Here is a 24,659-nt window from a genome sequence, read left to right on the forward strand (position 1 = left end):
CGCACACACGCACACATATCGTCAACAAGAGATATTTCTAATCAAACTTACTAGAATTTGAGAACTGTAAATTGGGTGATAGTACAATGTGCCATGCATCAAAGCGGTTTTCAGAATGTGGCAATAAATTTAAGAACGGTTAAAAGATATTTCTATTCTAAACATCTCATGGCACAGAACAACCTGACTAATAATTGCTGGTACTTGCCATACAGTTTTGTGTACGAGCAGGGAGCAGGTGCCAGGCATCATGTTTGGCCCTATGAAAACATATTTCGAGACAAATGTCAACGTTGTTATAAAAAAAATACCTTAATATTTTAAGGAACAATATGGTTAATACATTTAACCATTACTTATTTATGAGTGGGCTAAAAGTTCCTTTTTCAAAGCCTAGTGTACCCATAAAAGATGAAGCTGGCCAAAAAGACTGGTATTGGTGAAAGATGCTCGCTTACCTGCAGATAGCAGGCGCCAGGCGTGACATTTGATCCTATCAAAACATATTTTAAGACAGATGCCACACTTATTTACTGTGTCTTTGTTTAATACATAAATGAGTAATGTGGTTAAAAAATTCCAGCGTTACGTATTCATAAGTGCGATAAATGCTCTATAAAAAGGAAACATAATGTATTCATCAAGGTATTTCAGAAATCTTCTGGAATCTTAGTCCAAGAATGCAAGACTAGACTGGAAATCTATATATAGACGTACATCTGATTTAGCGGAGGTTTATACTTAAAGAGCTACATAGAGATTGTACCATAATTTCAAGGATTGTAGTGGGCCACATTAAGAAGGAAGGATATCGGATAACTTCAAAACATGATATTGGCTGGATTAGTAAGAAACTACTTGACACTAATTTTTCTTCTCATTCTGATGAGCTAAATTTTTATTGCGGTCCAATACTTCACCCCGTATATTGGTACATTTTCATTCAGTTAAATATTGATAGTTAATATCCACGTATATTTCTAAAAGAATTAAGTAAGGCACTGTGTTTTGCAATAAACACGGAGGAATATAGATATTATTCTAAGAGCTAGACGCTCAGTTATAGAGTTTGATGTGCAATTATGGACCAGGAATGACAGAGCTATTGATTTTGATAATACGATGGAATCTCTGCACGAGTCAAGGATGCCGTTGAAATACAAGGATGCCGTTGAAATACAAGGATGATTCCTTGTTTAGAATTCCTCACACAAGTAAAGTGCATAGCAAAAAATAACCTCCACAACGTATAACATGTAATCAATATATCGCTTGGATGCTTTTGAGCCAACGAAGCCGTCTGAGAATACCCCTTCACAATAGACACAGTGCATGCATACATTCATATATAAATATATATATACTTAAACATATCAAAGAGAAATGGAAAATTAATTAAAAGTTTCACTGCCAGTGGCCTAACGTGTAAATATTTAGTCCCAAAAGGTATGAATTAGTCATATGAATTAGTATTATAAGTCTTTGGATAATTTTCGGTTTAAAAGTTGGCATTTTTTTATTGCCGGCGAAGGCCTGCGTTTGCGCAGTAGATTTCGAAAAAATTAAGATATATAGTTTGATTGCCTCGTTGTTTATATATTTAACCCAAGGTGTACTTGTTGAAGACGATTTTACCTCGTGAGCAAATATTATTTGCTTGCTAAACTAAAATCAGAAACCAATTGGTTCAGGAAACTTGATGGTAAAATGTTTTTATTTTTCATTTCGTTCCTGTCGAATTTTATCCCTAATTGTTGTGGTTATAGTACCTAGCTGTTCTTTCTAGCGTGTTGAATCCCACCAGTGGATTCTGTGTGTGTTTAAATATACACTATATATATATATATATATATATATATATGTGTGTGTGTGTGTGTGTGTGTGTGTGTGTGTGTGTGTGTGTGTGTGTGTGTATGTGTGTGTGTGTGTGTGTGTGTGTGTGTGTGAGTGTGTATAATATTTCTGTGTGAGTTAGAGGTTGAGAAACCAACTAAGGGAGAGTACCTATCCAATATACTGCTGGTAACGTACCCAACTATTCATACCCAAGTGCTAGTTATTATGTGGCAATCTTGCAATTAAGTGTTGTATATGGGTGGAGGTAAAAGTGGTTTACCCTTGATTTATACGGCAAATAACAAAGTAGAGGGGAAACAAAATCGACAGACATCAGTTGGTAAACATTCCAGTATGTCTATTTATTCCAATGTATTGGATGAAAACATACACATGTATTAGTGGTACAGATTATCAAATAGAAAGAGTTGGTAATTGCAAAACCAAAGGTGTGGAATCATATAATCATATAGGAACAGGTGATTAATTGAGGAAATGAGCAAATGATCAAATGAACAGATTGTCAGTAAAACCGAAAGGGTGTGTAGGTGCTAGGAACGACAAAAAGAGTCCTGCACACTCTATCAACATGCCAAAGACCAGTATGAAAGCAACCTGGGTCAACTTGACATCCGCATTTTATCCATGCACCCGAAGGACCCAACACTCAAGCAAATACAGGAGTACGTCCTCACAAATGGAACATCCACAGTACTGAAAAGAAAATACACGTAGTAGGTAGCCACCCTCTATACGCAGTTTATATACATGTGTGTATGTGTGTGTGTAGGTAGGTAGAATAGTTAGTCGGCTGTTATGAAGACGTATGTATGTGTGTGCGCATGTGTGTGTATATATGTGTGTATAAATATAATATATATATTATATGTATATATATGTGTGTATATACGTATATATGTATGTGCTTGTGTATATGCATATATACGTAGGTAAATGGTTATGAATGCAAACGGATAGACTTACAGATAGAGAGGTACATAGATAATATGGACAGACAAGCACACATATGTACACACGTACACTTCACACAAGGACAGATATAGAGACACACATCCATATATAACAGACGCAGGTAGATGTAGACACACAAACATAAAAAGATAGAAACACGAGCACACAAACACATGAATATGCATATATGCATACAAACACATACATACCACCATCCATCCATACATATGTGTATGCGCACGCTCATTGGCCCACACATGCGTACAACATTCAAAAAGAACACAGCTCGGAGAACGGACAGAGTCGACGACTATTGGAAAGGTTGCAAGACGCAACGAAAATTTTTGAAAAGATAAAGAAATGAGTAGAAACTGAACCGGCGAGTGTGTTAAATAGTAAAGCGCAAAAAGAGAATGACTCTCCCCAGACACAATATATACATATATATATATATATATATATATATATATATATATATATATTATATATATATATATATATATACATAAACATGCACATACATAGACACATGAATACACACATACACACATGTATATATATATATATATATATATGTATTATGTATACCGACGAAGTGAGAAATGCTTGTTATTGTTTACAATCAGAAATTTATCATTAAAAATAAGAGATAAACGTTTGCTATCAGTATAAACATTTAAAAATTTCAAACATTTATATTGATGTGTATCTTAATGAGGATGCCATCTCATTGTTTTATTTATAAAATATTTATTGTTGATTCCTTTTAAACTACACAAGAAAATAAACCGTACTTCTAACAGTTTAAATTACGAATATATACAAATTCATTTATTCAAGTAACCCGTGTATAATTCAAGAATTATTTGAACTAATTTTGATTTTCTATTATCTCAATTTCTAAGAGTGAACGCAGATTAATATCATTACCTAATGAGCTTAATACACGGTAGTAAAATCGATGGTTTGTCTAACATTTGAACAACGTTATTAATCTCTGGTGTTTTGTATTGAGTTCTTTGTTGCTTAAATTTTGATACACAGACAAAGATGTATCGTTCTGTTATGTTTTTACCAACAAGTTAAAACGTCAATGATTTTAAGAGCAAAACGAGTGAGCCTAATCATGAAATATGATTCTTCTACTTAGTTGTTTCTCTACATGACTTTAGAACGAACCTCGTCCGTCTATGGTATTGTCATGGTTAGAATGATAAATAATGTTACTGATAATGTCCAAACATATATAAATTTATTTGCAATTCTTGGAGCTTTGAATCAATGTGTATCACCTTTATAAAATTCTGACACCATTGATCTGATATCATTCTATCTTGATGCCTCATGCACATTATTAAACAAACTGTAGGTAAACAACAGTCATACGGCCTTTAAATCGCATCCCACTCTATCGTTTTGAAAATGTTAAACATTATATAATGCAATCTTTGATACATCGCAATTGCAGAACAAGGATAATGAAAGTCTTTTTTCCATTTGCTTGCTCTAACAGACCTCACAGGCTAGAAAACAGCAACAACAGTATCAATATCAATTGCACTCAATATGTTACAACAAGGAAGATTTCAAGTTTAAGACTACTTAGCAACAATACTGTAATATTATGCATGATTTCTAACAATGAATTGCATGTGAAAATAGAATTCCTCTAACTCATGCCATTCAATGATTTGCAAGATTATGTGCTTCTCCGCCACCAAATGGCTATTGAATAATAGGCTGGTCTCACCTCTGTCACTCTTTTTTTCTTTAGATCTCAACTTCTTTTCCGATATAGGTTCATCTATTGCAGTTTCTTGTAACTCAGATGTACCCAATATCCTGAACTGGTCCATTGCTTACTCCGAGAACAGTAAATTCAGACATGATATATACCGGATTTAAAATCGGATCGCAGACAGCTGGAACAAATTCAACACACATCTACAGAAGTAACTCTTTAAATTCATATTCAATGTTGTATCCAGGAGATACTATGCATTTCGAGTCTTACAACATAAATCTTCAACCAGGCGACTCCACCTAGGTTGATAAAACTTAGGATTCTTTCCAGGCACCATTTCACTCACCCCACCGACCACCACTTTCAGCAATAGCCATCTGGACGCTTCCTCAACAGTCTTTACGTTGTTACTAAAGAATTTCCTGAAGATTCCCGAAATGCTCTACGTTTTATAGGCCTTAATGAAAGTACGGTCTGCAAATCCTCATTAGCCAGCCCCACGTTGTTTTCCATCCATTCTCGTGGAAGTCCTCAACCAGCTCCTGATACTAGGATTTGAGCCACAGCCATCCTTTATTTCTATGGCGTAGTTACGTCGAAAAACCTTGCTAGCATTTTTGCCCAAAAAACCAAGATAACATAGGTCGCATTAAGATCTAGATGATGTTCGCTGTTTCTCGATAGGCTGGGGAAGACATCGTAAGTACTTTGGATCAAGAAATTTATCCTCTTCGGGCCACACTTCCAAATCTTCTTTCAGGTAACATGACCTGCTCCCCATTAATATAGACTCCTTGTAGATTACTACTGCTCTGCTTGCCTATCCATCTTCCACTGATACTCACATCTTTAACACTATCTACCATATCTCTTTCCTACTAACTGTGTCATATTAAATTGTTGTCTAGCTTTCAAACCCCTCCCTACCTTATTCCACACTCATAAAGAGGACTTAGTACTTCAGCCGCTTTACTACCTACCATATTTCGTTGGCTGCCTCCCGTTTAGTGACTGTCCGTATTCACGCCCTACACCAGACGTATCCGTGTATTTGGGACTAGTGTACTGCAGGTGTCCTCGTACCTGCGACATCTTGAATTTATCCAAGACACAACTGATCTGGAGCCTGAGCTTGTTGCTGCCTTCATACATTGCTATATTGCAACGTTTAGATTCATTCATGTATTAAGCATCTCATCTGCTTAATATTATACAGGGTTACACAATTCAGTGTGTTCTTACATTTCGCAAATCAATAGGGGGCAGTTCAACATATATTTGTGTTCTATTCCTTGTGGGTCAAGTGGCAACGTTATGGTATCTGGTTGCTTACAGTCATTGGAAAACTTTCTTTAACGAAAACACCAGCGTAGTGTCGGATAATTACTTTCTGAACACATCAGAAACTATTTTTCCGCTTTTGCTTTTGCACTTTCGTAATAAAAATGGTAACTTTCTCTAGAATTATAAAAACCATTTCTCAAGTCTCTTTGATTTGAATATATTTGCTTGAAGGCCATAATGCATTATTCATTGGGTAGATCTTTTATGACTGTTCAGTTGGATTTGCAGACAGTCATAACATATGTAGAGTGTCATATGTTTTGGGATATGATTCATTCATTACCTTTCATTCCAGTGTAACTGAGAAGCTTTACGATTATATTTGGAAAGAAAATTGCAGTGTTAATATTCACATTCTGATAATGTTGTTCTCTGATATTCAGCAATCCTCTAGTCTACATTCATAAATGTGTTGGTAATGGAATTCTTATTTCTCTTATAATATGATTTGTGTTTAGTAGGTTAATTGCATACGATCAATTGTTATTCATTCAGTGACGTTACACTGCACAAAATTTTCACCTATACTTGTTCGCCTTACGGGGTTTATTGACGATAATGCATGAATTTAATAAATCAATTTCGATTAAATTTCACTCACTTAATTTTTCATAATTTTGCACTGCTGTCAATTAACTATAAAATTCGAAGTTATCGCTGCTATTCATTATTTCCTCCCAATGCAGTTACGTAATTCATTCTTTTGTCATTGTTTTGCATTTATTTGGGTCAAAGGACATTTTGCAGATTTGTGTAAGACTGTTTCTCGTATTCAGATTTCGAATGAGAGAACGTTTTCTTTATATTTCCTGAATTATGAGACAATGTATGAGAGGAACGTGATGAAGTTAGGTATGTCATAACACATTTTGTCGTTGCGATTTAATAAAAACTATCTAGTTATTAAACCTTTAAAATACCCCTGTCATTACTTCCATGTAGAATACGTTTACATTTTGTTTTTGTTTAGATTCTCTAAATAAGTGTCTCCCAGTTGGTTACTTTCATACAAACTGCATTAAAAGATTACATCAACATATTTTAATGTCCATTATTATAATGGGTTATTGCCAATGCATTTAATTAAACTGAATAATTATAGAAAATGTACAGCAAAGGCGTCTGTAAATGATTCGCATTCATGTATAAATTAAGGCGAAAAATTCTTTGATTTACCTTCATTTGTTCTAATAGTTCTGGAATGTTTATAAATGTAATTCAATTCGAATTTCATTCTATGTTTCCAGTTCACAACTTAAATCTGTGATATATATATGTGTATATATATATATATATATATATATATGTGTGTGTGTGTGTGTGTGTGTGTGTGTGTGTGTGTGTGTGTGTGTGTGTGTGTGTGTGTGTTTGTGTGTGTGTGTGTGTTTTATACCTGTTCTAGACTTTCAATGTAACGAAATATCTTGTGTCAAATCATGACGTATGAATTTCACTAAGTATTGTGAAAGACTACAACACCTTAATGGCTCTTAGGCATACTAATACAACATTGGGATATTGTTTTTTACAGCCAGGTAACGGATTCTATACTTTGTGCAATTAAATATATATTCTATTTCTAAACATGTTTAGTCTGTTCTTGTTTTTCTCTAGTCTTTGTTTGAAGAATATTGCATGTAAGGCTGTTGAAATGGTATATGAAACAGGATTCTGTTGTTAAATATAACACAGTTAACTGAATATGTTACTGGTTTGTTTTGACGTTAGTTTTCTGTAGTTCATTTGTCATTTACATATATCCTTGAAAGTGGTATATACACTTGTCACCGCAAATACATCTTACATATATTATTTAGGATATGAAAACAATTTAGAAATTAAAATTATAAGGTCATATTTCTTTCAAAACATTTAAAAATAAATGTTGTTATATGATTTATTGTATACTGATGTATTGACCTGTAAATATTCTTACCTTATCGGTATGTAATTTTACGTCTGCAAGGGATGGCACTAAACTTCTCTGTAGCTGTCTAGATTTCTACAAATATAACACTCTTTATATTCGATGAAAGTATATATCTTCATCGGTATCAATATCGCTCTCATCTATTCTAGTTTTATTCCGATTAATACCGTTACATTTATCAGTGAAAGGTGTTATTATCGCTTTCAAAGAAACACTAGATACATTCAATTATCACATTATTGATTTTCACTTTTGTCAAATAGTATCCTCCGGTGTTGTGTGGATTCGTTTAGACTTCTTAGGAAGTAAATGTTTGTTGCTGTTTCAGGCAGTCAGATATTCTATCATCTATACAGGTAAAATATAGTTCAAAGCTTCTACTAACGATGTATCGATTTCATGTCTTAACCTAGAATATGATTATAATTGTTCGAACTATGTAGCTCCATTTTAGAGTTAAATATGTTCTTTATTACACATATGTATCCATAAGCAACATGTTGCGCACGAACGTGTTTATATGGTAGATTCTTATTTTCGAGATACATGTTCGTAGTTCGAATCCATGTTGCTACACATTACACAGGTGTAGAATATTCCTCATTTTTGTGATCCTATTCGGTTAGACACTCTCACCTGATTGGAATACTCATATTCCATCAATGCTCCCGCGTGGAAGTTGCCATGACGTTTTCCTCGAAATGACAAAATAATATATATATATATATATATATATATATATATATATATTTATATTTATATAACCAGCAGCAGTATAACCTTTGGGAAATTTTCCTTCCTTCTCTCCAACATACGCTGGCATCGCTCCAATATGGATCTTACTTAACATTTCCCACCACAAAGAGGCCAGACATATTTTTCCACCTTGGGACACAAATTCCTCATCTCCTATATCCAACGTGTGTCAGCTGTGCAAGCCATTTTCTGTATTATCATTCCGTCCCAAAAATTGATACCTGCGCTTCGTATATTCCACCATTACTGCCTCTCACCTCTCTAAACGGGATAACAAAATGTCTTTCAATTGTTTTGGATAACTTTTTTCTCCTGTAGTCCCCCAAATACATCTGCCGCCTATGTCGTTCGCATAATACACTGAAACCTTCTGCGTCTCTTCGACGACAATTCCTACACTGAATATATTATTCTTCCTCCCTCACGGAAATCATCGTTTTCAGTGTTATCAGCATCCGTACCTCTGTGTGAGTCTCTTTCTAATCCGACACATATATTGTTGGTGCAAGAGACATGACTGAACATGAAATTTTCTCATTGCCTTTGTGCATCCGGTATCGACGCTTAAATACATGAAGCACCCTGCATATATTTATCACATAAAAACCTAATCAATATTAAACTGGAAATATCTCCAAAACTGTTGGTTCACCTAACCAAACCTCATTAAGACTACCCACACACCACAAATCTGCAAACAAGAGAATATCCTTACATATTGCACTCTATGGTACTTCTAATCAACCATCAGGATGGCATTATGCCAATTTTATGCTAACTTCCCATTCAACACATCTGCATTACGCCTGATCAGTCAGAAACAGCTAAGAGAGTGTTGAAACTATTGTAATATGTATGTCCCTTCATATTTCTCACCCAACAAGAGTTCACTACCCCAAAATTCCCGTGTAGTCAGCATGTAATAATAGAACGCTTTCAACACCTCATTCGATCAACTCCACTGAAACATAGGTGCACTCATGTTGTACTCATTCATGCAGCCTCATCATTCTCGTCTTTTCTTTTCCCACAACTTTTGTTGTGTCTAGTACGCCTGGGCCCACAATTATCACTGCGCCCATTTCTTCCCAGAATTTTAACCCCGGATTTCCCACCTTGTTCATATCTTCTCCGCAGGTATTGAATTACATAGGTTCAACATGAATATTTTTGGCATCAGTCTCACCTGTCAAATAGAGATTGTAAAGACCAATTTTACAAACCAAAATACAAAACAAAAAAATAATAATAAATTTATAATGAAAATTAATTTGATAGAATTTATATAGCTACGCCTTTAGTATTGAGTAGATCCAAATCCACATAGCTGCTTCATTTACGCTTACATATCCTTACAGAGAGATTCATATAATAACAGTGATAAGAAAATAAGTAACGTATGGAAGAATAATTATATCTACGAATTTATTGACAGTGAAGGAGGTTTATATGCGTATATATTTAAAATAACAAATTGTTATGTAAAATATTAAATATAAATATTTTGGATTATTCAAATGTATACGCTGTATAATTTTGTAAGATAGTACTACTCTAGCTAATATGCAAAATATTTGCCTTTTGACAATATTAGAAAACTGGGTCATAGTTTATATTTTATTAGAAAGTTCTGAGGCAGTTTGTATTGTGCAGAATGATAATTATTTCAATGAATTAAAACGAAGTAAATGCCTACATTTCTGAGAAAAAGGAAAAGATATAGTTTTGGCGAATATCGCGAATCAGATATGTAAATCAATAGTGATCTTCCAACCCGTCCCTGAGGCTATATCTACTATGGAATACTCTAGCTTTTCAGTAACTTCTCTTGTGGTATTTTTCAAAACATTTTCTCTAATATTTTTATTTTGTTCTGCACAATACTAAGGCACTTATTCTTTTATTCAATTCTGGTAACATAATTTTGAATCTTTCTTTCAAATTTTATATTTATGAATACTTTATCATACATATTTCTATTACTTATTAAAATATTTACAGAATGTCTCTGCACTTTACTTCCTGTATTATATATATATATAATATAGTGAGAGATAGAGAGAGAAAGAGATACATACTCACACATATATACGTATATACGCACACACACATTCACATGCACACACACGTACATATACACACAAATAGGCTATATGCAGTATCTTTGCACACACACCCTGGTGGCAACCTTTCTTCTATAGTCATTAATATTTCGTTATCTAAACATGTTTCTATTCGTTTCGAAACACGATATATGTTTTCTAACATATGTGGTTCACATTATATATTTAGTTTACCTTCAAGCACTATCATTTGGAATACAAATCTCTTTTTCTAGTATTATCAGATCTGACAAGGTAATGTGGATGCTGAATTGATATTAAATATTTATAAGAAAGAAGGCAAAAGTGAAAAATCAAGGAAGAATTTTTGCTGATTATTGTAAGACTAAGTTCTCCGAAATTTCGACTTGGACTTCACGTTTAATCTATACACTATTTCTGTTTTATACTTTCTTAAATACGTCACATTTTCAAATATCTCGGCGATGAAAACGTTGTCGAATTAAATGTACACACAATACTGCAAAATATGCTTATTGTATACTCTATCAGTCTTCGCGAAATGCTATTTCTACTCTAAACATTTTAGTGAGAAGTATTTGGTAACTGTAGACTGCTACTAAATTCTGTGAACGAAAAAGAATGTTTTGAAACAAATTTGTTGAAATAAATTTTCAACAAATTAGACTAATATCTTAATTACTCAGCGGAGTATATATCAATTACTGCAAATGGTTAATAAAAATGTCACCCCTGGCTACGTGTTGACGAGAATTTACAACGACTCATTTACTGTGGTTCTAATGTCGGGAATATGCAAACACAATGCAAAGAAACGAACCAAGGGACTCTATCTTTTCAATTTTCTAGCCGTTATTTGACAGTTTCATCAATGTACACAAATGAAAGACATGTCAACTGATATCTGCACAGGTTTCACCCATCCAAATTCCTCACAGAAAAGGTATGCATTTTGATCTTATCCCAGTGGCCAAGAAGGATGTGTTAAATGTTTTTCATCAATTTTCGAAAGGAGACTGGCTTAAAACATTTTTTTAATCTTAAAAATCTCACAGACTACCATTCAACTCAATCAGCTCCAACGAAAGCAATGAAAAATAATAATCGTTTCTAATATAACTACCAGGCCATAGATTTGGTTGAGCAGGGGTTTACTTGTTTGAATTATTGTCAGGGCTTGAGTAGCACTATTTGGTTTCCACCCAGACCAGTGAAAAGTAAAGTAGACCTCGGTGAGATTGAAATTAGAAAATTAAAAGACTAAAAGACTATCGATTTTGACTACATATATTTATATATACATATATATATATATATATATATATATTATATATATATATATATATAATCACGTGATCACGTATCCTACCAGGTTATCAAATGGTTTACACATCGCTGGTCGCGATGCACATTGCATCGTTTTAGACTTTGAATGATGCCACCCTGCTGTCTAGGCGGGCAGGCCAACATTTTTCATTGATCGAAAGGGAGAATAGAGCAATGTGAAATGAATTGTGTTGCTCAATAACACAATGCATCGCCCATTCAAGGAAGCGAACCCATGATCTAGCTATCGTGAGTGAAACACGCTAACCACAAAGCCACACGCCTTCACACACACTCACTCACACACATAGATAGATAAATAGATATACATACATTTGTGTGTTTGTGTGTGTATGTTTAGGTGAGTGGAGAGGGAGCTTGAGGGATATACACACATATACTGATATATCTACATATATATAAAAGTATGTGTATGTGCATGAATGTTTTGTTTATGTGCATGTGTGTTTGAGTGTATAGTCGATGTATGGGTTTGGGTCGCATGTGCTCTGTCTGCTGCTTCATTTCTTAGAAAATATTTCATGGCTGCAATGTTCATGATATCTTAATCAAATAAGTTATGAATATGTATACATCAACACACCACAATTATTAATTGATTATGATATATAAACCATAAATAAATAATTGAGCTTGGGGATTTTAATTCTTTCCCTTTGCACAAAGTATTTAACTCTGTCTGATTATTCACTAAATGATGCTACTAAGAAATATGAGCATCATATTTTGAGCGATACGAAATGCTTAAGTTATTAAATTGGATTTCAAAGACTTCGGATCCGAGGCAATAGTAGACGAAATTGGATGCAAAGGAAAATGTAAATCAACGTGAGCTTAAATTTCGTTTGAGAAAAACATGGAATTAAATAGATTTTATCATCAGCGAGTAGCGCGAATTTCACCTCTACCAACCCCATTCAAATCGATATGTTATCATCAAGTTGTTGGAGATGGTTTAATGCAAAGTTAAACATGAGTCGATTCTAACAACCATAATATGGAAAGGAAGGGTAAATGAAGTAACTATATACGATTTGCTACAGCAGATGTCTCTGCAGTAACATAATTACAGATGCTTGGCTGAAAGTACAGTAGAGAAGTTTTGAAACTTAGAAGATTTCCACCAGTTGAGTATTGATGTATTATTTACATGTGTTCAAATCTTCCAGTATATATCCTACCCATTAAGGTTGAAGCAGAGGGGAGGGTAGAATCTACAGGTCCAACTCTCTGACTTCACATATCAGCAAAGTCACGGAACGAAATATCGTGTCCTCCAAAATACCCATCATGGTTTCCTGTCCTCGCGTTCTGAAAGTTCGGAGGGTTGATCTAGCGAGACGAATGCATTTTGTTGCCAAATTAGGAATATGCACCTGGAAAGATGAATCATTACTCATTTCAGGGGTTGCAATTTCTCTTGGGCCAATGTATCTGCGTTTCGTTCAGCTTTGTATGCTGGTAGCTCAGAGCTGAGAATTTTTCAACATTATCTGCATGTTATTGTCTTCAGCTCACCTGTATATTGTATCCAACTCCCGTTCCAGATGAGCTTCATTTCCCGAGATATTAATCCCGAGAGACGTTTGTGCCATTTGCATAGCTAACAGGGGGCGGAGATCTGAGCTGCTGAGGGCATGTCCGAGAGGGCATTATGAATAACAGTGACCCTAAGACAGTGCCCAGTGGCCATCACTGCCTGACGTCTGGCTTTTAAAATGTCGTGTACCCACTCTCCAAGAAATGTGTGTGTGTGAATAGTGTGTGTCAGTGTGTATGTGTGAATGAGTGCGAGTGTGTGAATATATGTGGGCTAGCTGAAAATTATGTTGACCTGTGTATGTGCATAAATAATCCAGTATGTACATTATGTAGAGTGATGTGTACTCCATGTGCTAGTAGATATGTGAGTGTGAATATGGACGTGTGTATGTATATGTGGAAATATCATGTGTGAGTGCAAATTCCCGGGCCTGTATGTAAGTATGTGTATAAATAACATAATGTACTTGTTGTGTGGAATGATGTACGTTTTGTGTATTTGTGTGTTGTGTGTGTGTGGGCGTATGGACGTGTGTATATGCGTGAGTATGCGTATGGGCGTGTGTATATGTGTGAGGCTAACGTGTGTGTGTTTGTGTGTGTGTTGCATGTAGCAGTTAATGTGTACTTATTCAGTGGGTGTGCACGTGACAGAAGAAAAGTTGCCATCAGTGTGTGTGTGCAAAGACACTGCATATGGCCTATTTGTGTGTGCGCATGTGAATGTGTGTGCGTGCGTATATACGTATATATGTGTATGTGTCTGTGTATAGTGTATGTTTGTTGGTGAAAGTTATCTGTCTATGCGCATTGCATGTGTTTATGCGTGTTACGGGGGTTTATTCGCGTTGAGTGTGTGTATATATATTGTCTGTGTTCAGGTAGTACGTGCTTGTGTAGGTGTGGGTCTGTGCCTGATGGTGTGTGGTGTGTGTACTGAGTTAAACAGTGTGTGGAACTGCCCGTATAGTGTTATGTGTGATGAGGTTATTGAAAGGTGTGTAGGTGTGTTTACAATTGGCGGATATTTGTCCTCATCTTGTTTGTTGTTAACACAACGTTTCGGCTGATATACCCTCCAGCCTTCATCAGGTGTCTTGGGGCATATAGAGTAGTGGTTAAGAACGCGGGCTACTAATCCCAAGATTCCGAGTTCGATTCGAGGCGGTGACGTTGTGTTAACAACAAACAAGATGAGGAGAAATATCCGTCAATTGTAAATAATGTAAATAATTCCTCATCTCTTAAATATAGAACAGTGTGTATGGGTGTTTGTATAATGGTGTGTGAGGGTACCGAGGTAAGCGATGTGAAGGTATATAGGTGCAAGGGATGGGTAGTTGAATGTGGGAGGTGTGTGGGAATCAATCTAATGGCGTTGCCGAAGTTTTTGCCAGGAGTCTTTTTGCAATCTTATTCTACAGAAATTGCATCGTGAAAAAAGTCCCACGCGGTGCACGAAATCTTGAACTAAGGATCGAATTAACAAAGAAATTCTGAATAACGAGTATTTTCGCTGAAATTTTATATTTTTGATGCATAGGTCTTTCTATGATGAATTTGCCATCGTTATCTATCCAGTTATCTATCTGTCTGTCTGTCTGTCTGTCTATCTATCTATCTATCTATCTATCTATCTATCTATCTATCTATCTATCTATCTATCTATCTATTTATCTATCTACGCACACACACATATATATGCATATATATACATGTATATTTATGTTTATATAAATACATGTATATATATATATATGCATATATATATATATGTATATATATATGTGTGCATATATGTATATACATGTGTATAGGGGTGGGGAGTGTTTGCGTGTGTGGGAGGTGCGTGTGTATGTGTGTGGGTTTGTATATATACATATATTCATACATACACATATATATATGTATATATATATATATATATATATATGAAACCGTACCGTCTTATCGGCTGCAGGTGATTTCGGTCTTAACATAACGACGCCTATCGCTGTAATTTTCACCAAAGGCATGTAGAAACACACTTCTTTACTTTTGGTAAATATAGTAGACATTTAAGATGAAATTACTAAATAAACCTTTTGTCTGCCAGTGTCTTTTTTTGTAGTGCGTAAAAATCAACAGTAAAGTTTTATTTGTTTCCCTTGAACTAAGTCTCTAAATGTGAGTGTGTGTGTGTGCGCGTAAAATCATGTGTGTATGTATTTCTACACGCATACCTATATTTGCATACATACAATATAAATATGTTTATTTTACAATTTACATCGATTTTCTGTTTTACTCTGGTTTTTAGTATATTACATATTTTCTTGTCTACTGTAGGTTATATTTTATGACATAGAACATCGACAAATCAATACAGTAAGACATTGACGGTTAATATGTTACTTAAATCTCTGCAGATGAAGCCTACTCATGGTTTCAATTAAGACGGGCAAACTGTTTTCCATAACGAAAATGCATTTATTAAAAGTCTTCAGCACAAAAATAACTATGCAAATATTTACGGAAAATCATAAATATTGTTCAAGAGATCGCTCCTGATGTCTGGCAAGATAGGATAACAGATGTTTTTCTTTTTTTTTTCTTTGCTGTTCACCATTAATTTAGACCATACATATTCGGTAAAAGTGGAAGTACATCTCCCAAACGTGTACTGCGATTCAAGACCTTCCGATAAATAGCTAAAAGTCCGCAACAGTAGAGTATTGTTACCACATTTGTGACGAGCTGGATGTTATAAATGCGGGTGTCCTGATCGGATTTAGAGAAAGAGCATACTGCATCTGGCCCACAGGCATGTTGTCTCGCTTCTCTGAATTCCATGATTACTTTGACTCTATTTCTCGGATCATGTTGGTGTAGAGCTTTCTCGACTCAAACATTCCCAACCTAGTCGTAGTTCCCTCTCTCACCATCTTTACTATGTCCCATAACAAGTCGTTGCACAAAACAACATTTCTGGTACTTCTTTTCCAGAACATTTATGTCCTGGATCATCTTAACTGCTCTAGTCGTTTTGCTTGTATTCGCTTGCAAATATTTTTAATGGACAGTAAGGACATTCATTTTACTAACCTCGGAGGGCCCGCAAAGTTTATAATCGTTACTCTTTCTTCTAGTCCTCCAACATACAAAAGTAGCATGTTTTCCTTGTACGACATAGAAAGACGAGAATAATGCCAGTAACAAATTTGAAATTTCCTGCTGTAAAAATAAAAGAAGTCAGCTTAGTTAATATATTTCTACAAGAAAAAGTAGATCGGAATCACATATGTTACAACTTTCTAAAGACTCCGCCGGTTACGACGACGAGGGTCCCAGCTGATACGATCAACGGAACAGCTTGCTCGTGAAATTCACGTGCAAATGGCTGAGCATTCCACAGACACGTGTACCATTAACGTAGTTCTCGGGGATAATCAGCGTGACACAGAGAGTGACAAGGCTGACCCTTTGAAATACAAGTATAACTCATTTTTGCCAGCTGAGCGGACTGGAGCAACGTGAAATAAAGTGTCTTGCTCAAGGACACAACGCGTCGCCGGGAATCGAACTCACAACCTTACGATCATGAGCCGAATGCCCTAACCACTAAGCCACGCGCCCTCACTATGTTACAACTACAGTGAATATGAATGATAAAGGTTAGTAGTTTCTTTATATATATGTAGTAAGTTGAAAATAAATGAGAAATAGCAAATTTAATTTTAATAAATAATTACAAACATTTCATACTGATTCTGCGTAGCATTAATCCTTATTAAATTATGGCATATTCTTTATATTATTACACTCCTGAGAAGATATCAAACAGCGATATAGAATGGAAGATTTAGAATATCATAAAATTTGTAATTTTTTAAAGTTGATGTTCACATTATTTTTGCAATGAGAATAATAATACAAAAACTACAACTGTATCATAGTTCACTGTGGAAAATATTTATAATAGTTGACTTGAAAAGATAAACAAGTATAATAGATCAAATGTAGAAAATATTTGTTATGGTATAGACAGTTCTTTGCCCTTTCAATACTAGCTTAAACAACACAGGATTTCTGTGTGGTACAATAGACACCAGATTCTATAACTTGATTTCTGAAACTGATGTATATCACAAAATATAATACGGCAAAAACTTGAAGTTACTGACTTGTGTCAACTAAAAAGTTTTTGCATACGCCAAAGGTCAAAATAAAACCATTGGTATTTTATATAATCACATATACATATATGTATACGAGTACATATATGTATTCACTTCAGGACAGTTTAGTCATTTATGTGCTCTTCTTGACCGGCTACATACGAGTCGAAGCTTGCTATGGAATTCAGTATGGAAATATTTGGGGTACTTATATACATTCATGACATTGCTTCTGCTTTTCTGTGGGTATGTATAAGTATTACATTTATTATCTCAGTATTCTCTGCTGATGAAGGTAAAAACATTTGGATTAATCCAGAATTTGCTCGATCCAGAGCTAACTCAATTTTATAAATTTCGACAATATGAATCTTCGAAGACAGTTACTGCCATAAGTACCAAAATAACATTTTGGATTTATGTAGTTTCAAAGTTGGGGACAAAAACAGGACAGTGAACAGTGGAGACTGAACGAAAACAAGAGGGTAAAATAGCGAACTTTGCAGAAATAATTTCTTTGACGAGGAAAGATAGAAGAGAGAGATACGATACGTCCAGTCCTTAGGGCAGTTCTGAAAGAAAAGAAAGATGATCATATGAGGAAAAGAAAGAGGGACGATGGTCACATGTGAGCAACGAGAGAGAGAGAGAAAAGGAGAAAGAGGTTAGACGGAGAGACAGATAGAAAACTGTGAAGGGCAGAAACAAAGAATTAGAGAAAAGGATGAGAGGGAAAACGATGCATGTGTGTGTATATGTATATATATATATATATATATATATAATATATATATATATACATATTTGACTGCGGCCATGCTGGAGAACCGCCTTTAGTCGAGCAAATCGATCCCAGGACTTATTCTTTGTAAGCCTTGTACTTATTCTATTGCTCTCTTTTCCCCAACCGCTATATAAGGTGCAGGAGTGGCTGTGTAGTAAGTAGCTTGCTTACGAACCACATGGTTCCGGGTTCGGTCCCACTGCGTGGCACCTTGGGCAAGTGTCTTCTACTATAGCCTTGGGCCAACCAAAGCATTATGAGTGGATTTGGTAGACGGAAACTGAAAGAAGCCCGTCGTATATATGTATGTGTGTATATATTTGTGTGTCTGTTTGTCCCACCAACATTGCTTGACAACCGATGCTAGTGTGTTTACGTCCCCGTACCTTAGCGGTTCGGGAAACGAGACCGATACAATAAGTACAAGGCTTACAAAGGATAAGTCCTGGGATTGATTTGCTCGACTAAAGGCGGTGCTCCAGCATGGCCACAGTCAAATGACTGAAACAAGGAAAAGTATATATATATATATATATATATATACGTTATTTATATTGTATGTGATCACTGTGATCACCGTGACCGACCAGGCTATCAGATGTTGCTACACATCGCTGGTCACAATGCGCTTTGCATTGTTTTAGCCTTCAAAGGACGCCATCCCGCTGGCTAAGCAAGCATGCCAATATTGTATGTATATATATAATTATATATATGTGTGTGTGTGTCTCTGTCTGTGTGTATATATAACAAATTTAATAAAGATTAGGAGAACGGAGATTTATACATCCAGTTTTATTATACAGTTAATTACATCGTTCTTCGCCAAGACCTACACGCGATTCCGCTGCAAACCGCTGCACACTGTTAAGTGTGCATCTTAGTGTTAATTACCGGTGAAACTTTATCAGGGTGTATTATTATTGTTGCTCTGATATCATCTAAAGAGTGTATGAGCTTGACCACAATTTTTCACTTATCTAGTGTGAATGTTACTATAAATAGTCATATATCTCGTGACCTTTTTTATCCTGGATAGTTAGGAATTTAGTATTAAAATAGGTCAATATTCCTGCGTGTTATTGTAAGTTCTTAATTCATATTCTAGCTTACCATTCTGCTAATACTAAATATCATTATTACGGAGATGTGCTTGCATAACAAGTGACCTGATCTGAGATCGTGTGCTGGAATGAAAACAATTGCAGTGTGGAAGGTGATTATAAGCCATTTCAGAAACACACAGGAACCGTTAGATTCACTTGAACATTTAAATTTAATTTGCCAAAATATTTTCGTCGCTTTGTGATACTACACGGAATTTTGTCAGTGAAAAGATCGCGGTCTCAAATCGACGAAAATAGTTTGGCAAATTAAATTTAAATGTTGAAGTGAATCTAACGGTTTTTATGTTTCTTAAATGGCTTATAAACACATTCCACACTGCAATTGAATATTATTAGTATTCTTATTTTAACTAAAGATATCCAATTACCTTTTGGGTTGTTATTACCTCCGCCTTAGCGAAAGCGGAGGTATTGCTTTCAGTCGCGTTTGTTTGTTGGTTTGTTTGTCCGTGAATAAGATATCTCAAAAACCTCTGGATGGATTCGCATGAAACTTTCAGGGATGTCTGGGTTTGTGACTGGCACGAACCGAGTAGATTTTGGAATTGATCTGGTACCGAACAAGGATTCTGGATTATTTGTTATATTTACTTTACTTCACATGATTACGATCTTACGTTATCTTTCAAGTCTTTCTCAATTATTTCGCTTTAGGTTGTAATTATTTTCAATGGTGAATTTGTTAACTTTGGCTTGTATTAGATAAGGATAAACAATTTATTACTGTTACTAAATTGTCACATTCCATGACTACTACTGGGAACGATCAGGTACAGGACGAAGATTCTGGATTATTATTCTGTGTTTTTACTTAACTTTTGAGAGCGGTCGGGTTCGTTTTTAGTATTCTCGCTTGTGAGAGCAGTCGAGTTTCTTTCAGATATTATTTTAAAAATCATCTCTGGCTAATCGTTGATAGCACGTTGGTGTTGCCTTGGTGGGGGTTTGCGCTCTCTGAGTGCTCTTGTCCTTATTATAATTAATCTAGGGGTCTATAATTTTCTTGTTATTTTGAAATTGATTTAATATTTTGCGTATAATTAATTTTACTCGACTTAAACTTCATTTTCAACTCTTTCAGATTTCATCTACTTTAATTTTTGTAGGGGTTTACATTTAATTTAAATTCGTTAGACTTAATTCTAATAACCTTGCGCGCGAACTGAAAGCAGGGTATTGTAATCACAAGTCTTCGTTTGTTTGTCTGTGTGTTTGCAAATGTATTGGAAAACGGCTGAACGGATTTTCACCAAATTTGGCAGGAATACTCATTGGGTAAGTGGCTCATAATGATGAAAATTTGGTTTGATTATCTTCCAACATACATAAATACAGCATAGAGATGCAAATCTATGTGTATGTATGCTTGTGTGTGTGTGTGTGTGTGTGTGTGAGTGTGTGTATATGTGTGTGTGTGTGAAGTGATGGATTCGAGGGTTTCGTTTATTTACGAGTCGATTTCTTAATTTCACCGGAGTATAAATACCTATAATGGTGATACTTAAAAAAGTTTTCTTAATTTGTTAAAACTCGAACTTACAAAGTTCCCGATAGGAAAGTGATCATATTATTTATATATATTATGCACATAACATATTTATGCATATAACTATTTCTTTCTGTTCACTTTCTTTTTCATATTATCCGATTCTCGTCTGCGTGTGTATAGACCATGATGTACCTATGTGCGTAGAAATGTGTGAGTACATACGCACATAAATACATAGATATTTGAGTGTGTGTGTGTGTGTGTGTGGTGTGTGTGTGTGTGTGTACGTGTACAGGGATAGATTCGAGGGTTTCATTTATTTACGAGTTGATTTTCTTAGTTTCACTGGATTATAAAAATCTATAATGGTGATACTTAAAAAAAAAATTAATTCAGTTCAATTAAAAAAACTTGGGTAAACAACGCATTGTAAGCCACGCTATAATTTGCGAAAAAAATTATCTGTGCACAGGGTATTCATCGCCCCTCCGATGCCTTTTTTTTTCATTCTAATTTTAGTAGTTCGTGTAATACTTAAACCTCTTAAAAGTTTATTTAGATACGTGAACACATCTTAATGCAATTACTTGTCTATCAATTTCAATTTCGAGGCAACAATTTCGTAAAATTCTTCGACACACAATTCAAGGTGGCTTCCTTTACAATACGGTTTAGCTCTACTAATTATCTCCCAGCTATATATACCTATCTGTACATATGTATGTATGTATGCATGTACGTATGTATGTATGTATGTATGTATGTATGTATGTATGTATGTATGTATATTAGGGAGTATATCCAAACTTACAGGGAACAATTGGATTTAGGATTAAATCAAATTTCACAGTATAAATATAAATTAAATTAGAATTGAGTGCGTGTGTGTGAGTGTGCGTGTGCGTGTGTGTGTGTATACAGGGATAGATTCGCGGTTTTCATTTATTTACGAGTTGATTTTCTTAATTTCACCGGATTATAAATATCTATAATGGTGGTTTTATCTGTAATTTAATTTATATATATATTTATATATATGTGTGTGTGTGTGTGTATATATATATATATATATATATATATATATATATTTGTAAAAAATGAAGTTCGAAAATGCTGCTGTATTATACAATTTTTAATTTTTATATATACATTATAACATGTTTCAGTTCCTGAAATGAACCTTATCAAAAAAAGTTATATATAAAAAAAGACAGCTCATGCCGTCAAACACAAGAAATTCATTTATAATACACAACGGAGTCAGACATCTTAGAGTTCATGTATAGTTGATATATAGTTCATGTATAGTTGATATATAGTTTGAAGTATATGTTCAAAGTGTTCGATGCAGTGGCCCACGGTGGCGATACGTATTCAATACAAAAAACAGATCAAAGTGGTGGAAAGCGGTCAATACAGAAGATTGATGCTTCCGAAAGAGCGAGGAATTCATTTTTACCTTAAGCAAATGTGATGACCCATGGTGGATGTTCGCTGGGTGGTTCTAGTGAGTTTTTGTGAAGTGCTCGGTTTTATAATGCCTGTTAGGTGGTCAATCCAGCGTAGCGTGACGTCATCAACGTTTTGACCAATCGTTTCGTTAGGTGGCTTTAGTCAAGTAGAACGGGACGTCATCATTATTTTGACCAATCGCTGCATTATAACTGTCTCTTGTTTGTTTCCTGTTTTGACCAGTCGCTTCGTTAGTCAAGTAGAACGGGACGTCATCATTATTTTGACCAATCGCTGCATTATAACTGCCTCTTGTTTGTTTCCTGTTTTGACCAGTCGCTTCGTTAGTCAAGCAGAACGGGACGTCATCCAGATTCTGCCCAATCACGACTTATAGCTACATTAGATCTGCCCCCTGTCTGTACTTGTTAGGTGACTATTCAAGCAGAAAAGGACGTCATCAATATTCTGACTAATGAATGTCCCCTGTTTGTATCCTGTCCATTCTAGCAGAGCTAGACGTCATCAACTTGTTGACCAATCAGAATCGGGTCTGACCCTTAGCTGTATCGTATGTATCAGGGTCAGATTTGCACGAAAGAATTTTTTTCCCTTTTTTACTAAGGCATATTTCCGTCAGAGTGAGTGTCTGTTTGAAGTAGCGGACGTGGTGGAATTTTGCTTCTCCTTTTCGGAGGACTTATCTTTTGTTTTAGTATTCCTGGCTCAGGGTGTTTAAACTTGGTCTAAATTTTTTTATGAAATATAGTTCTTTATTTTGGCGTTGTGTGAAGGTTGCGTTGTCACTGAATTTATAGAGCGGGTTAGTTGTAAATTTCGGATTTACATTTCCAGCACATCTATCTATGTGTCCGCTGACCGGTATTTTGCGGTAATCAGGGTTTCTAATTTGTGATTTATGCACCGCCATCCTGTTACGTAAGCTATTTTTTGTATGGCCTATATACTGCCTATTGCAGCCTGCGCATGTTATGACGTAAATTAAGTTTTCTGATGCGCAGGTGAAGTTTGTTCTAATGGTGAACTGGTGGCCTTGTTCCAGTATAAATTCTATATATATGTAAATGTAATAAGTGACAAATATTCGGTAGCCATGATAAAACTCTGAGTTTCAGAGGCCGAGGTGGAAATACATGCCGCCATCTCTTAAGTTATCCGGCCATCGGAAAAAAAGCCGCCCGATAAGGCGGTTTTTAAGCTAGCTCCTGTGGATGGCTCTTCAACAATGACACTTCATGCATTGAGTACATATTGAATATTATTAAACTTGGACAATATTTTTCAAACAATGAACAATTTTCATCAAAGCAGTGATATAATTTGTCGACTTGGAGCTTATTGCAAAGCTGCATGATAACCAACATTTTTTGTCCTCCCAAATATATATATTATATATATAGTACAATTTTTTCTATCTAACCTCTTTCTTTCCTTCTTTCTTTCTTTCTAACCTCTTTCTTTCTTTCTTTCTTTCTTTCTTTCCTTCTCTCTCTCTTTCTTTCTTTCTTTCTTTCTTTCTTTCCTTCGTTCTTTCTTTTTTTCTTTCTCTCTCTCTCTCTCTTTCTCTTATTATTACTTCCATTTCTAGCATCAACACTACTACTTTTAATAAAACATCAACTCTCCCTAATTAAAAGCATTTAATAAAACATCAAGTCTCCATAACTTTCTTTGACTATCTTTCTCTCCTTCTCTTTTTCATGACGAATAGTAGGAGTGTCATGGAATAGTGAGACACACTGACACACACAAATTAGTTTTCGCATTTATCATATTAGATGTTTAATTTTTGGGAAACTGTATTTGAATTAAATATGTGTGTGTGTGTGTGTGTGTGTGTGTACCCACACACACAAACACACGCACACGCACGCACACACATGTATATATCTATTAAAGAAATCAAAATTAAACAAAAGTGATAGTGTTCAGTAGTTGGTTCAGTATGCTGGCCACAGGAATTTCTGTCCAGGAAAGTTGTACATCATCCCCCACTTTCTATCATATACCCACTCTCTCTCTCTCTCTCTCTCTCTCTCTCTCTCTCTCTCTCTCTCTCTCCTCCTCCTCTCTG

Source organism: Octopus sinensis, linkage group LG2 (assembly GCF_006345805.1).
Source record: "Octopus sinensis linkage group LG2, ASM634580v1, whole genome shotgun sequence".
Classification (NCBI taxonomy): domain Eukaryota; kingdom Metazoa; phylum Mollusca; class Cephalopoda; order Octopoda; family Octopodidae; genus Octopus; species Octopus sinensis.